Consider the following 16,198-nt stretch of genomic DNA (forward strand, 5'->3'; position numbering starts at 1 on the left):
GATGGATCCAAAAATGTAATGGGAGCAGGTATAGACATTCTACTTATCCTGCCGGATAACGAAATGATCTCATACTCCTTGGAACTCAACTTCCATGTACAAATAACATGGCTGAATATGAAGCCCCATACAAGGTCTTCGTTCTTTACTAAGTTTTCAAGCAAAAAGGGTGCATGCCTTTGATGACTCTCAACTTATCGTCAATCAAGTGAACGGAGAATGGCATGCTAAAGATGAAAAGTTAGTGTCATACCAACAGATCACCACCTCCTTGATCTATCAGTTTGAAGAAGTACAACAGACTCATATAAAAAGAAAATGCAACTCTATTGTGGATGGTCTCGCAAGTTTAGAATCCACTATCTCCTTTCAAACCAACAAAGCAATCTATTTTTCTGAGATTAGAAAATTAAAACATCTCACTTTTCAAACGGTGAAGCACATTCATCATATCTAAGAGGGGAATACATCTTGGTATCATGATATCAAAAGTTATATTGAGAGCGGAGAATTCTCGACTGGATTACCTAAAAAGGAACAAAAAGTAATTCAATGTATGTCGGCAAAGTACTTTATTCTTGCGGGAGTGCTATACAGGTGTGGGTTTAGTACCAAATACTCTCGGTGCCTTGATGGATATGAGGCAAAGGAAGTCATCAAAGATTCAGATCGAGAAGACCGTGGGGGTCATGTTGGTTAAACCCTCACCTAGCAAATACTTCGAGCGGATATTATTGACTTACTATGCAAAAAAGATTGTTATCAGTTTGTCAAAAGGTGCCGAGAATGTCAGCTATGTGCTCCAATAATCCATGCACCAACCACTTGTATTTTGTAACATCTCCTTAGCCATTTTCGATGTGGACATTTGACATAGTCGGACCAATATCTCCTACAACTTTTAACGGCTATAAATATTTTCTTGCTGCAACAAGCTATTTTACTAAATGGGTAAAGGTTGTGACGCTCAGAACAGTAGAAGGGCATCATGTAGTATCCTTCATTCAAAAGAATTTTCTTTGTAGATTCAGAGTCCTTCATGATATAGTATCTGATAACGAGACTCATTTCAAAAATGAAAAAATGAGGCAGTTGTGCAACGAACATCATATCACACATCATTTTTCAGCTCTTTATTATCTCCAAGGTAATAGGCAAGCAAAGGCCACCAATAAGATAATCCACATCTTGGAACAGACAGTGGAAACTGAAAGAGATTAACACGAAAAGATGCGCAACGCTTTATGGGCATTTTGAACCACTATGAGAGCTCTATCAAATGCTACTCCATCAGAGCTACTCTATTTTAGGGAAGTGGTTCTATCAGTATATGTACTCAAATTCGCTTTGAAATTCGTTTCTCTCATAGAGCTTCCTCTAAATCAATATTAGCAAAACAGACTAATGCAACTCGATTTGCTAGATAAAAAGATGATAAAAGTGGCTAAGCACGCTAAAGCCTATCGCCAAAGGATGGCTAAACAATTTGTCAAGTCAGTTATCAAAAAGTATTTCAAAGTGAATGACTTGGTCTTACGATTTGTAATATACCTCAGAGGATGGTCATGGGGTAAGTGGGCACCGAACTAGAAAAGCCCATATGTTATTAAGGAAGTCTTGCCTCATAATTCATATCGGTTGATTGATGCTGATGGGGTGAAAATTAACGATCCAGTTAACGCTCTTCACCTCAAGAAATTCTACACCTAGTCCTCTTGTATTCTCCTTTCAATCAATGACAAATATTTGTTTGTCCACATTCAATCTACTATTCATTTGGATTCTTTCCAGTCGTAAAACATAACAATTACACTGAGGCATTTTTTTTTATTATTATCATTGAAGACTTGAGAGCAACCCATGCAAGTAACGGGTTAAACCTGCAATGCAAAGCAACATACGCACGTAAGGTGTCAAACCTACAAGACAAAGCAACTTGCTCAGATAAGCAGTCAAAACTGAACTCAATCTTGCTCAAATAACCCATTCATGTAAGAGTTTAAACCTGAAAGATCACTCTAAATATGTTTGTTTGAAAAATTCGGAGTGTTTATCTTTTCCACTAAGTGTGGCTAGTACCGGCGTAATAACAAAGAGTGGCATCTGGCATCACCCCAAAGTTTTTCAAAAAAGACTGTATTCAAATTTAAAATTTGAATCCTAAGCCCAACCCTAGACCCAAAATAAAGTCATGACCATTCAATCCAAAACGAATTTCTAGACCCATGTCTGAGTTCAAATGCAAGATTTAAATTCAAAATCCATCTCTTGAATCCAATGTAGATCTAAAACCAAAGTCTAGATCCAAATTAAGAATTTCAAACTCAAGATCCAAAGCTCAGATCAAAACAATAAAATTAGATACTATGAACGCCACACGTGCATGCACAGACCTTTCCTTTGTTATATGTTTCATTCTCGCATCAAAAATATGTTTTGAGCTAAAATCTCCCACTAGAACATGTCGGTGACCAATTGAACTCAATTTGAAATTAAGACGAGTCTGAAATCACTCAAAATGGAGTCAACTCCATTTGTCACAAACACCATTTTTATCCTTTTCAATACACATTTAAAAACATTATTTTTATGTTTTTGTTTATGATAAACAGACCCCTTGGAGGCCAAGGAGGCAAATCCGCCCCCTTATTGGCTCATATGAGGCAATAAAGGGGGCATTTCACCCCCCAACTCACTCATTTAAGGGTTTGCTCGCAGCGTGCATGAGCCGCGTCGCACGCGCACTCGCACGCACGTTATCGCGTGATGCAATCCCCACGCGCATTATCGTGGGACATGCGACGCGAGCGACACCATGCTCACGCGCTCATTATCACGCGATGCCCCACTCGTGCATGCATTATCGCGTGTTGCGCTACCGAATGATGCGCTTTGACCATGCACGATGAACTCTGACCACGTGCAGCGCGTCGCAGATATGCCAGGTGCAACTGCGAGCCTATCGCATGCAGTTGCATCGAGCTAGGGCTTGCGCACGGCGCAGACCCTTTTTTTAGCCAAAAACTACCCTTTGGAAGGTAGTTTTGGTCTTGTTGCGTAGGCATTAGCTTTGCCCACACCCCAAAGGGGTATTTGCATATCTAATGATCAATCCCACTTAGTCAAAACCTATTTTAAAAAAATTAAAATCATTTAAAATACTTGGAATTAGCATAAAAATTTTGTTAAATTAAAAAAAAAAAAATCAAATTTTGTGTTTTGACTCCAAAAGTATCCATAAATACCTTCACAATCTTCTCTCTTGGGCATGAGGTAATCCTTTAGGAAACCTCTAGTGTTTTTTCACTTGAAAATCTAGAGTTTCCCTTAATTTCTATTTCCATTTCTCTCTTCTTCTCTTCTTCTCTTCTTCTTCTTCTCTAACCTTGAGAGTAAGCTTCTCTAAGTTCCAACTCTTCAAGGGAGCACAACAAGGTCTCTTGGATGAATACCTTCATCATCTTGAAGTTTCACCCCAGGCAACCTTATGATCATCAAATGAATGAGACTCATCCCTAAAATCATCTATATAAGAGGTATGTAGTCCTCCTCTTGTTTTCATTTTTATTTTCATTTCCTCTTGCCACCTCCTCTTGACCATGCAAGAAAATTTTAAAGATTTTCTATCCAGAGTCGAGAGCTACTCTTGAGAACACTGAGAGTATGAGCAAGGCTAAATAAATTTCATTTCTTCATTTATTTTCAAAAATATGCTTGTTAAATTGCTTCATTCGTTGTTTCTGCTTGAGATGATGTTCATGTATGATAGATTAATTTTCTTTAATTAATGAACAAATGCACGGCAAGGAAGAGTGTTTAATTTGAGATTTTTCTTCATTATTACGTTGATTTTGAGGATGACATTTGTCTAACTCAGGAAAGCTCTTCACGAATTTAATTTAGGATTTTTCTTCATTATTACATTGATTTTGAGGTTTGTCCATCCCGAGAAAGCTCTTCACAAATACATTGTTAAAATGTATCTTCATGTCATTCTCACATTTAGTTTCTTTCTTAATCACCCGATTACGGACCCCAAATGAGTACTTTATTACGTTGCTTGATTTTCTTCCATACCTAATAGTGGGAGAAATATATTCTCTTGTAACAAACGAAATAATTGTGGCTTTATGTTCATTTGGAATCATGTTTTTCAAAAGAATTTCTAAAGCAAGAGCCTTCTTTAATGAGGCTTTGAAGACTTAGCCTAGGCTCTTGCATGAGCCCAAGTTCCTCTCTGACCTACATAGAAAAACTGAAGTCGGATATTTTCAAGTTATTTCTTGGTTTCAACTTTCATGAAGACATATACGTATATACATAATGCATATGTGCACATGACTATCTATCTTTGTCCTTCTCTCTTTATGATTTAACATATTCTTTATTATTTCACAATTTTCATATAGGTACATTTTCCATTCTCATTTTTTTTTCTCTTTTTCTCCCTCTCTAAAAATCTCTCTCTCTCTTTAAAATCTTCTTCTTCCTCTCCATTTGAGTTAATACTTCATTTTATGAGTATACACACACACAGATATATATATACATACATACAAATATATATATATATATATATATATAAAGTACGTATATGTATACGTATCTCTCTCTTTTTAAATCTTTTATTTAGTGATTTTCAAAATCTTTTTTTGTCTCTCTTTCTCCCTATTCCTCTCGTATTAAAGTCTTTCATCTTTTTCATTCTTTCGAATACTGTTCTCTCAAAATCTAAAGTTTTAATTTCTTATTTATCGACTTCGCTAAGACCAAAACTCAAGTAATGACTCAATATTGAAATCATGTTTGATGGTCCACAACCCCATTTAATTTTCAAAAATTTTTCTCTTTTCATAAAAATACTTGTGACGATTATACAAATAAAAATAAGAAACTTAGACGTATGTGGTGGTAAGAATGCTTTTAGATGGATATTATGGTAAAAATAGATTATGTTTTTCTGGATTGGGTGGTCGGCTTTGGTGTTGTGAACCCTTTGCTTGGCATGACGAGAATTATCAGAAGATGAATATAGAGAATGGACTGTGTTGTTTAAAGAGGCTAATGCTTCTCTAGTTGACAGGGAGGTGAGATGTTTAGTTTTGAGATCTTGTTTTTTCTCTACATTATGGTTTTTGTTCAAGTGATTCTTTCCAACTGAACTCTGGCTTTGGTGAAATGTTTGAGTCATGTAAAGTTTGTCAGTGCATGCAAATCATTCCATTTAGTGGAAAAGTGCTGAAGTTTGCCAACGTTTGGAACACAGTCTTGAGGTTCTTGGAGTTGCTGCAACAGAAGACCATGTGCAGGTGATTCTCTTTTTCCTTCTCTGGGTGGTATTGTTTCATGCGAGAGTGTTCATTTTGGTTTGACTTAAGTAGAATGTCTTCGTTTTCTTTTAGATGCCATTGCAGGAAAGTGTTCCTGAAACAATCGATCTGCTTCGGAAGGCTGGAATCAACTTTTGGATGCTTACTGGTGATAAACAAAATACAACCATTCAAATTGTGCTCTCTTGCAACCTAATTTCTCCTGGTTAGTCATGCTTCATTCTTCTTTTCTCACGAGCCCAGGTCACTTTTGTCTCATCAAGGCAGATTGTCACAAAGAGCTAAAACGTTTTCTCTTTTTGGCATTTGATAACTTTCGTAAAGAAAATTAATAATATTTTCCTATATAAGATCATAAACTTTCTTCTGTGTGCAAGCTGTATGTGGATGTGATCAAAATGTGGTCTTAGTTCTCTTTTCTTCCTTCATGCAAGATCTTCAGTATGTGGATGAAGGGAAGACGCCCTTGATCTTGTTTTGTGCTGCTATTGGTGGAGATCTTGTTTTGTGCTGCTATTGGTGGAGATCTTGTTTTGTGCTGCTGTTGGTGGAGACTCAAGCCTGCACAGATGGTGTAGGCATATGTGAGAAAGCTAATAGGAAGACTGCTAGCATCCAGATCTAATAGTATGGTTCCTTTTGATAAACTTGCTGATGTTGTTTCTGTTGGACATGATCCTGCTTATTTCTTGCGCTTTCCATCACAAACTACTTAGTCATGCATAAGCTATCAAATGGTAGTAGAACTTATGTCAGTTAGATTGTGCACCAAAAGGACAGCTTCTGTTAATGAATGAGAGGACAGAAGATGAAGTTGCAAGGAGCTTGGAATGGGTGTTGCTTACAATGCGAATAAGCACCTCAGAGCCTAAGGTGCAAACTTTTTCATTTTATATATCAAGTGATTGCATAAATTGTATAATACAAAATTTATGAATGTGAGGAGCCATTTCAAGAAATGTATTTTGATGTTGTCAAATTCACCAAGTTTTTTTTTTCTCCCTCTCTGGGTATCAATACTTTATCTGTAACTCATAGATATCTGAATACTTTGAAGTATCCTTTTGCTGCTAATGTATTGTCACTAGGCACACAGTAGAAAATGGTATAATTTTGTCCAGTTCAAAGTGCCAGTGGATGCTTTGAGTTCTCTAAAAATAGTTAGAATTGGTGTTTTCTGCATCCAGGATGTTGCTTTTGTTATTGATGGTTGGGCTCTGGAGATTACACAAGCATAGACGTGCATCGTTTGCTGAATTGGCTGCTTTATCAAGAACTGTTGTTTGTTGTCATGTTACTCCATCGCAAAAAGCTCAGGTAAACTGGTTTACTTCCTCCTGCGTGCCTGCTTTCTCATAGTGCTCCCTTTGTTTCTGCATCTTCTGTTTCACACGGCAGCCCTCTTCTCTTTGTGTTTTTCTTATTGTTGGTATACTTTACCGACTGCTGTTGGTGTATTTTACTGAATATCTTGTTACAACTTCGGGCATAGCCTTCTATGGTTGGATTACTTTGTTGAATAATGTATATTTTATGTTGTTTTCTCAAATGTGGGGCTTATCAGCTGTAAATTTGGTCTCAAGGGTTAGTCCTTTGTAAGAGCCAACATTCTGAGGTTGTCCAAAGATCACCCCTAATCATTTAAGCTCCTGATTGGACGATAATTGGTTTAATTAATCAAGTTTTCTTGAATTAGATATAAGACCACTATTTGTAGTGGATGAAGGGTGCACGTGACTAAAATTTACAGTGCCTAGGAAAGGAGATGGCACTGACACTTCTTCCATTGCTTTTGGGCATAATGAAAAGTATGACTCTTATTAAGAAAACGTGGCTGCGTGTAAAACTTATCATATTGTGCTTTAAAAGTTTACCATATGTAAAGTTTGAATTTTACCACATGCGTCTACGCTTTTCCTTGTTATTGTTGTTTATGTGCTATATCAATCTTCCTCTTCTAGAAAATGTGGGAAAATGTTTCCTTATTATCAAACTAAGAATTAATTTTCTGAAAATGTGGAAATATATTTCTTTATCATCAAACACAGAAATATATTTATAGAAATAAATATATTTCTCAGTCATCACACACACATCAAAATGGGAATCAAAAATATTTTTCCCATTCCTTGTTTCATGTTATCTGTCTAATTCAGGTTTACTGCTTACAAAACCCGATAATGTGGCAATTCATGAGAACATGGAAGGAGAGTACGGTAGTCTGGAGAATGAGTGAGCAATGCTAATCTCTTGTTTTTCTCTTGCCCTCTTTTTCAAGCTTTTCAGTTAATTTTTTCCTCTGTAATCAGGTTGTTAGAGGAGTTGTTGACAGTCTCAAAATCATTACGAGACAAGCTAGTCTGACATTTGGAGAATATGCTTTCCACTATGATAAAACCCATGGAAGAAAGAAAGTTTCTCTCATACACAAAGCCAACATTAGGAGGAAGACTGATGGACTTTTTCTTAAGGTACATTTATATTTGCTTTCCATTTCCGAGATGATGATTTCTCTCTTCTTTGATCTCACTTAGCTTTCCATTGTCATTGGTTGCAGTGCTGCCGAGAGGGTAGAAGAAAAGTATCCAGAGATCTATTATGAGGAAGTCATCATTGATAATTGTTGTATGATTATCACAATGATCCAGGGTGTTGCTATGTTGGTATAATTTGGAAGGGTTCTGCCTAACCCTGATCTTGCTACCCATTGAAAAGGAGAAGAGAGCCTGATTATTTGGAGAGGTAAATTTCTTATGTTCTTTTAGTATTTAATTGTTTGCTTGGATTTGAGTTATTGTCAAGGTCTTACTAGTATTACCATGCACTTTCTGTGCATAGATTTTTTTGGACAGTTGCCCAATTTCATTGATTTGGTTGTACTTCAAACTTTAGCCAGCAATTCACAGTATTATACAATGTTGTCCAGTGCGCCAAGGTGAAGCGATGCGCTAAGCTTGTGAAGCAAGGCATAGCTATGCGACGGATAGTGAAGCATAAGTTTTTGGGCAAAATAGACTAGTATATAGTATCCACAAAGATCATGTCAAAAATAAAAATAAAAACAGCAAAAAATCTTTTTTTTTTCTGGCCAAAATCTGTTTTGCCTTGGTTGTGCAGATAGAAAATTTTCTTAGCCGTTATTAACAATTTTTACTTCAAAGATGATGAATTATTCAATACCTTATAAGTATTTCAGATGAAAGAGAAAACATTACTTGCTTTAATTTAAACAGTGTACTTATGAGAGCACCCATTTCTTATATAACGAATAACTAGAATTTCTCTTATTGAGAAATTGTAACGTCTGATCTGATTCTGGATTGCATGATGCAGCAATTTTTTTTACTGGCGTGCCTAACATGTTTACTTTGGTTGTACATGGTAAGTACCACGCTCATCCATTCTTCAAAAAACTGATGCTTACATGTTGATAAATTAGCACTAGGTAGTGCATTTGCTTGTGACACGCTTGTTGATTTCAGCTTGCTTGTCTTTATACAGGCCAGCGAGCGAGAGAGAAAGAGTAGCACACGACAACTTTCTATGGGCATCGACATGAGGGAGGCAAGGCCCACACACTAGACGCAATAGTCTGCACCCTTTCCCATCAAGTCGGTCACCACCTGCAATATCCACCAACCAGCTTGGGTTCCATCATATTTGTAGCATTAATTCTGAGTGTTTTTAGTGATGCATTTTTAACTTTTAGGCTCCCACTGTTTGGAAGCTTGGAGATGGTCGAATTTGTTTAAAAGTTGGATTGAGATGAGTTTGACTTCTTCATTCTTCGTCCCTCCATTTTCCTTAGCGCTTCTGTGTATGACAAGTGCATCATAGGGTTAAATATCCCAGAGATGGGAAGGGGGAAGGAAAAGATTGTTATAGGCAGAGTTGGGAAGGCGATGTCGGTGCATCATATGATCTTGATTCTGACCTTCCATGGCTAAGAGGGTGCTACATGCACCTCCTCAATCACCAATGGCCCCCCTTGTTTCCAGCATATGGCCCCTGCATTCAGTTTCAGTAGCTGTTGTGTCGAGATTGGTTTCTTGTGATAGAGAGATCAAAGAGATGCATGTAGTTCATACTTCATACCTTTGCAGTGAATGGTCTTTCCTTTGGTAGCCACTTTTTCTGATTGAAGACACTGAGAGCATTATGTTTGATGTTTGTTTTGGTCTGATTTGGTTCTTGGGCTACACGAGGACAAGATTCTTGAAGCATGCCTCTATTGACATGGTTGATAGGATGTGTTATGGGGCAGGTTATTGGTTTTAGGTTTCATCAAAGTGAATGGCATGTGTTTTTCTAATGATCCACTCTTAGGCATGCCATTTCATATTGTCTTCTTTATGTTTGTTGTATGATGGGTTGTGATAACCTATTAGTAGATTTCTGATTACAACATAACCTTGTGTTGTAGCAGGTTGTCTTCCAATAGCATTGTGGCCCATTTCCTTTCCATATTTTGAAAGTGCTGCTTCCATGCTGTTTACTTATTCCTCTAGCACATGCTAATTTATTGCTTCTATTAGAAACATATGCACATGAATAAGCATCTTATGCTTAAGTTGGTCATAAAGAACTGTTTTTTCTTCTAGTGTTATGTTAATTTCTTTTTTTCCCAAACTAATTACTTATGTACTCTCTAGTCTCTGCTTTCAAATGAAATCATTGTGGGTGTATCTTGCAAGCAGGACATGTTCAGCGATTCATGTAAATTTGGAAGTTCATTTCCTTCTTGTCTGCATTCTCCATTATGTTATTATATATTTCCCACATTAACTTACGACAGTCTTGTTCTTACTTGGTTTTTCTCTTCTCCAACTTGGCTGCCTATTAAGTACATGATGTGCATCCAGCGTTCTAGCCATATATTAGTGTTGTTTGTAATGTTGAATTAATCAGTGGTGATCACAATGCCTCTCTGACATGATAATACTGTGATTTGTTAGTGAGCAAAGAACAAGTTGCCTTTGTTTGATTTAAGTGGTTTTTTCATTAATAGCTATTGCTACTATTATTGTTGTTATCACATTTATTCAGCAATTTGACATGATTTTGAGCCGTTCCTAGAATTGTACTTTATTTCATGGTATTGAAATCCATGGATCCAAATCAACCCACTTTGAATCAATATAGATCCAATTCAGTAAGGGCACATGTCCTTTTTATTTTTAATTATTTTCAATATTCTGAATTATTTTCAAAAAATGCAGTCGATGTTGCCCATGCTAGCCAGGGCAAGCGACTGCATACCAACCGAGGAGGGCATTCCGCCACCAGTGGACCCAAGGAATGCCCTCAACCAGTCATTACAGCACTTGACTCCTAAGGAAAGGCGAGTACGTTTCAAGCACGGCCAGTGCTTCACGTGCGGAGCCAAATGGGGGCGGCTACATGAGTGTAAGCAGTCGACGACCTGCTAAAAGAAGCCGAACCAGTGGCTCTTCCGTTGCACAACCAGCCCTATTAAAGGCGAACTCTAGGCAGACCACACACTCCATCTCCGTTTTGTGCATGATTGTGAGGACAACACCAGCCAAGGAGAATCCAACAATTGTGGTGAATGTAAAAGGATATGTCGGCATTGCTGGAGCAGTTTGGCTCGTTGAGGGAGGGCGGGTCTGCTCAAGCCATCTTGAGTCAATAGGTGGCTCGAATGGGGGTCAACACAGGAGCGCCCTTCTGCGTTGCCTACAGACATTGGGAAAATTGGGTGCATGGTCGACAGCTCCATGCAAGCCTGTTTATTTTCATTGGATGGGGACCAGGCGTTGAACTTGACACTTGACCGCCCTCGGCTAAAGTGACTCAGCAAAGATTCCTTCGACTTCCTTGAAAGAATCAGTAGGATCCTTGAGGAGGAGGGTGAAAGGGTGACCGTGAACCAACGCCCCATCATGAACGCCTTGAGTTTTGAGAAAACCACCTCAGACCAAGGTAAGGGGGCAACCGGCGTGAGGCGAACAGATGGGCCAAGATTGCTGAGCTAGCCAAAGAGGATGACTAGCCCACAACTTAACTAACCACATCAATTCCGATCAAGTAAGCAGAAGAGAAACAATTTAGATTTCAACATATCCAGCCACCAAATTCTACTGGATCCACTCGAGTGCATCATGGGCTACGAAGGTGCTCAGGGTGGGATCAACCTCCTACACACACAGACCCTGTAACAGTGCCCTCCCTCAGAAGCGTGGAGCAGCAGCCTAAGGGGGGTGGCTGGTACATTCCTAGCCACAATCTAGGGTGGCCGCACCTTTGGCAAAATTGCGAAAAAAAGATTTGCATGGTGTCACCCGATCCATAGGATGCTGTAAAGAAAATCACACAGCCAAACACTTTCCCTCCATGTGGCGATCTGCCACTAGAAGGCATCACGGTAAAGGGCGTGCTACAATAGGTTCAATTCCGATGGGCCAAACCCAGACTGATATACTCTTCTCCACAGCAGCGTAGAGAAGATCAACGCCTCCATTCCAAAGGGCTAGAACAGGCATGTGAGTAGCAAAGGGGACATCGAGGGCCTAACGCCTGGGACCAGCAAGGACAGCTGTGACAGCGGGAACTACTTGAGCTGTGACAAAAATTTGGTTGAGCTGGATTCCCTGCCCTCCACCCAAGCAGCAAAGTATTCCTTCGGTTTCTCAGACCAGCATGCTGAGGAAAATGGCTGCACCATCCTTGGCCATCATACCACATTGCTCAATCCCGCCCAAGACAATCGACTGAAGATGGCCAGCATGGAGCACGAGCAGGAAAAAGACGGAGGCATGCCAATGTTCAGTCCTCCTCCTGCAAAAATACTATCAAAAGAGGACATAGCCGGAGGGAGTAGGTTCCGTGAAGCACGAAATGAAGCTGCCTCAAACAGAATCCAACAAAATTCATTTTTGGCAGCATCCGAAGGAACAACGTAGCCGCAGCAAGGGCAAGATTGCAGGAAACCAAAACACTATGGCTGCGAAACAACTTCGTCTTCTTGGGTGTAAGGCAACACCACTTGAGGAAGCGCTCGCCGTCATGGTGACAGGCGAGACTCCAAGGAGCTTGACGGTAGGCTCCATTTTAAGAGGAGTGCATCTGATGCGACCTTACCCTTGGCCGGCCAAGAGGGCAGGGCAGCGACAATAATGCCGATGCACAGAGGCATGGCTGTGAGGCTCATCACTACCGGCCAGGCAAGGGCAGCCTCTTGCTTCATTTCCAAAGGGCCTCTCAGTTGCTAGGGAGGTTAACATTGGGCCGACATTAGGCCGGGCATCAGTTTGATGCAAGCATCCAACCATAGGTGAGCTATAGGCCTTGGGCGTTCAGCAACTTCCGCCAGGACAGCCGAAGTTGGCCCAGCACTCGGCCAGGTGCATCCAAGAAGAACTCAGCCTTGTTCAGTTGAGTGAAACTCGTTCAACACCAGTTCTGGCTGGGACACCTTCCTCTTGTGATGCGGGACACAACCAAACCATGTTGACACAACCAGAATCTCTCCATGCAGGACACATCCTTGTGCATGGTGGGGCACGACAGTGGGACGCTAGGTGACACAAGCTTCCTAGACACGGGTCTGAAACATGTACCACGGGCCAGGTTTTGGTAGTCTATAAATCGAAAGCCCGGACCAACACTTCTTTTCTGGGTTAGATAGTTGTAATGGGTCAAACTTAATCTTGAACTGGACTTATAATCTATATCATCCAGTTTTTGGTAAGACCTGGGACGAGACGACCAAATAAGCTACATTAATGTTCTATCGAATTGGTTCGACTAGAAGGGCGCTCGCATGAAGGCATCAACCTCCTATTGCCCGACGATTCAACTTCTGGTGGACTGCATGAGTTTTCAGGCAATCAGACAGCAGCTGTGATGATTTTCGTCAAAGAAGGTACTCCTCGGCACCAACGGTTGACCATCGCTGATTGGGCGAATTGTTCAGCTGCAGTAGCAACACACAACGGCTGAAAAACGGCGACTACAAGGTGTCGGGCGAGCTGCGACGGTCAACAACAACCGGCGATCACGGAATGATGGCGGGGTTCTCCGACGAATGGCAATGAAGACCGACAAGCTGCTGCTCTACCCTGTCCAACAGCATCACCCAACCATCGCTGAACCGGTAGAGCTCTAACACAGCAGAACCTACAGTCGTCTCTTCTTAGGAGACAAGTGCCGTAATGACTGGTTGAGAGCATTCCTTGGGTCCACTGTTGGCGGAATAACCTCCTCCTCGGTTGGTATGCAGTCGCTGGCCGTGGTTAGCGTGGGCAACATCAACTACTTTTTCTGCTTGAAAAGACCAACCTAGGTTTTCTTTCCCCGTTCCAATTTGAAAACCTGGGCAGTGTCCTGCTGGGCGTGAGTCCAGTTCTCCTCCTTTGTCTTGGCAGCTTCATGCTTTGAGCATGTCAGAGAGTCCACTGCATCACCACCCACAAATTCTGCCCAAGGTTCAGTTCTCTCCAATGCTGGCTGCGTGGGAATTTCAGCCTCCTGATCTGGGTACTCTCCTTCTGGGCATTGCGCGGGCTTGACCCCCTGCTGCCCGTTGGCCACCGTGGTCCGATTCAACAAGGCCCATAGTTGCTCCTCAAGGTGACTCATAGTGATATTACACAACTTTGCCCATGCTATATATCTAGTTATCGAGGTCAAACTGGAGCTGTCCTCCTCGGCGTGTGGCCAGAGTTTCCCCTTGGTCTCTTCCTCCATCGGTAGAGCACATGCAGGGGTGGTCCCTGTTTGTGGCCGATCAGCCAAGAAAGGTGCATAGACAAGGGGTTGTCTAGATTGCCAAACCTCAACCTCACCCTGCTGTTCCCTGTCATGGCTTTCCATCGTGCCCCTCCCCCATGCATTCTGGCCGTAGAAGGTGGAATCTGCGGTGTTGGTGTAGCTTCATGTTGCCAACCAATATTTGACTAGGCCAGACCTTCATTGCCTAAAGACCCCCGATGGTCAGTCGCTGCACCACGTTGGTCGTGGCGAATGGTTTGGTCCTGGTTGGTCCGCCTCTCCCTGCTTGATTACCAGCGAGACCAGAATTCCTCCTTGTCGCTAGTCGTCCGGTGCCGAAGTCCTACTGGTGTCTGTGATGCGTCCCGCTCCTTCGTGCGCTAGTAGTCGCAGCTGACCTCTAACTTCACGTCCTGGGCCGAGCACTGCCAATCCTCAGTAGGACAGTGCATGCCCTCATGCCGGGTAGAGCTCCTATGCCCGTCGTAGGAAACACAGGCCGAGTGGCAATGGCCGACTTCAGCCTGCTGGCCCACTCCTGGTGCATATTGGGGCACGTCTTATCCCCCTTGCCGGGTCATATGCTGCGCTCCAGCGTTCTTTGCCGTAGTCTGTAGAGTTAGTGCGGCTACGGCCTTTGTTCAGCCAGGGTTCTCCTCTGTTGTAGGTTGACCCAGACCTATGGTTTGCATGAGGATTGGCAGAGCCTTTCTCATGGGGACAATAACAGATGTTTCTATAGCCGGTACTCTCACTCTGTCTATAGCATCCTCTGTTGATTTCAGGTTCGTCTGAGGTCAGAAAGTTTTCTAGTTCATACTCACGAGCGAACGTCTAAGGGCAACTATGGCCTTCCCCGGGTTGGCTGTAGTCATTGTAGGACTCAGCCGCAGGGTGATCCCGTTTGGTACTCAATTCTTTGTCAGCACTATGTCTGCCTTCAACGAGAGTGACAGACTCATCTCGCCAACCGCAGAAGTCGTACACCGAATGGCGCAGCTTTTCTTCAATCTGCTGAAACCGGCCTATCGACCGCCCCTCCCCCTTACTCCGGGTAGGGTCTCCATACGAGCTTGTGGTAGTCGGAAGGTTTTGTCTTGGGTTCACCTCCATGGTTTGCTGAAGGCAGCTTCTCTCTTCTTGCGGTTGGTATTCGAAAGAGCTGCACTCCTGCAGTTGCTCGTGCTCCCAAGGGTGATCATCCCAGCTTGGATTGACCGCCCTTTTCCATTGGATCAGCAGCGCCCTATTTTCATCCAGCTCCTTTCTGTAATTGCTCGTCATTTTTTTTTTGCTACGGCCAATGCACCGGTTTACTCTGTAACCCCAGACAATACTCAGATCACTTCCCCGGTCTTTATCTGAACAAATGGGCACTGAACTGTTGTAGCCGGATGTATTCCAACCACTATTGTGACCCACATGGCCAAGGTGTTGCCGAGGCTTGCCGAGCAGATGCTACCTCCCTGGATCACCTTCGAAAGACGGCTACCAGAATCCTATTACCATTCTTACAAGGGAGGTTAATTCCTTGATACAGAGCAATGCCCGACTAGACAAGACCCTAGCCTTACAATGTCACCCGACTGGTTATAGATTTCTCCCTCGCCCAACCTCACACGACAATAATAGTTCATTACAAGATAGGATGAGATTTACAGCAGGAAAAGGAGCGGATTGGCTTACGGGGCTCGGATCGTCCAGTGGGGTTGATCTGCCGATGTAGATGACCGTGCACACTCGGGAGCCCCTCATCTTCCTGTTGCGACTGTTACAACCGTAGAACAGAGTCGACTTCCAAGAGCTGGATCTTCCTCCACAAAACTCGGATATGGTCGCGCCTCGCCTTGTTGGAATGGTGGAGGCATCAAGTATGACGATGAACCAATGAGAGAGTGAAGCCGAGGGTGGGAAGAGCGGCAACGGTCGCAAAATAGTGACTGTTCCGTAGCTGTCGCAAGTTCTGCATTAGGGGTCTGTCGAAGGACAGGGACAACTTGGCCACTCTACAAATTCGTGCTTGCGGCTCTGATTGGCTTGTTCTATGGCTCGCTGGAATTGCGCGGATGTCAGTGAAATGAAGAGTCCACTCTTGTGATTACCCAATGTCGGGATCCGAAGATATGGCCCGTTGA

This window comes from Nymphaea colorata, chromosome 14 (assembly GCF_008831285.2).
Source record: "Nymphaea colorata isolate Beijing-Zhang1983 chromosome 14, ASM883128v2, whole genome shotgun sequence".
NCBI classification, from domain to species: Eukaryota; Viridiplantae; Streptophyta; class Magnoliopsida; order Nymphaeales; family Nymphaeaceae; genus Nymphaea; species Nymphaea colorata.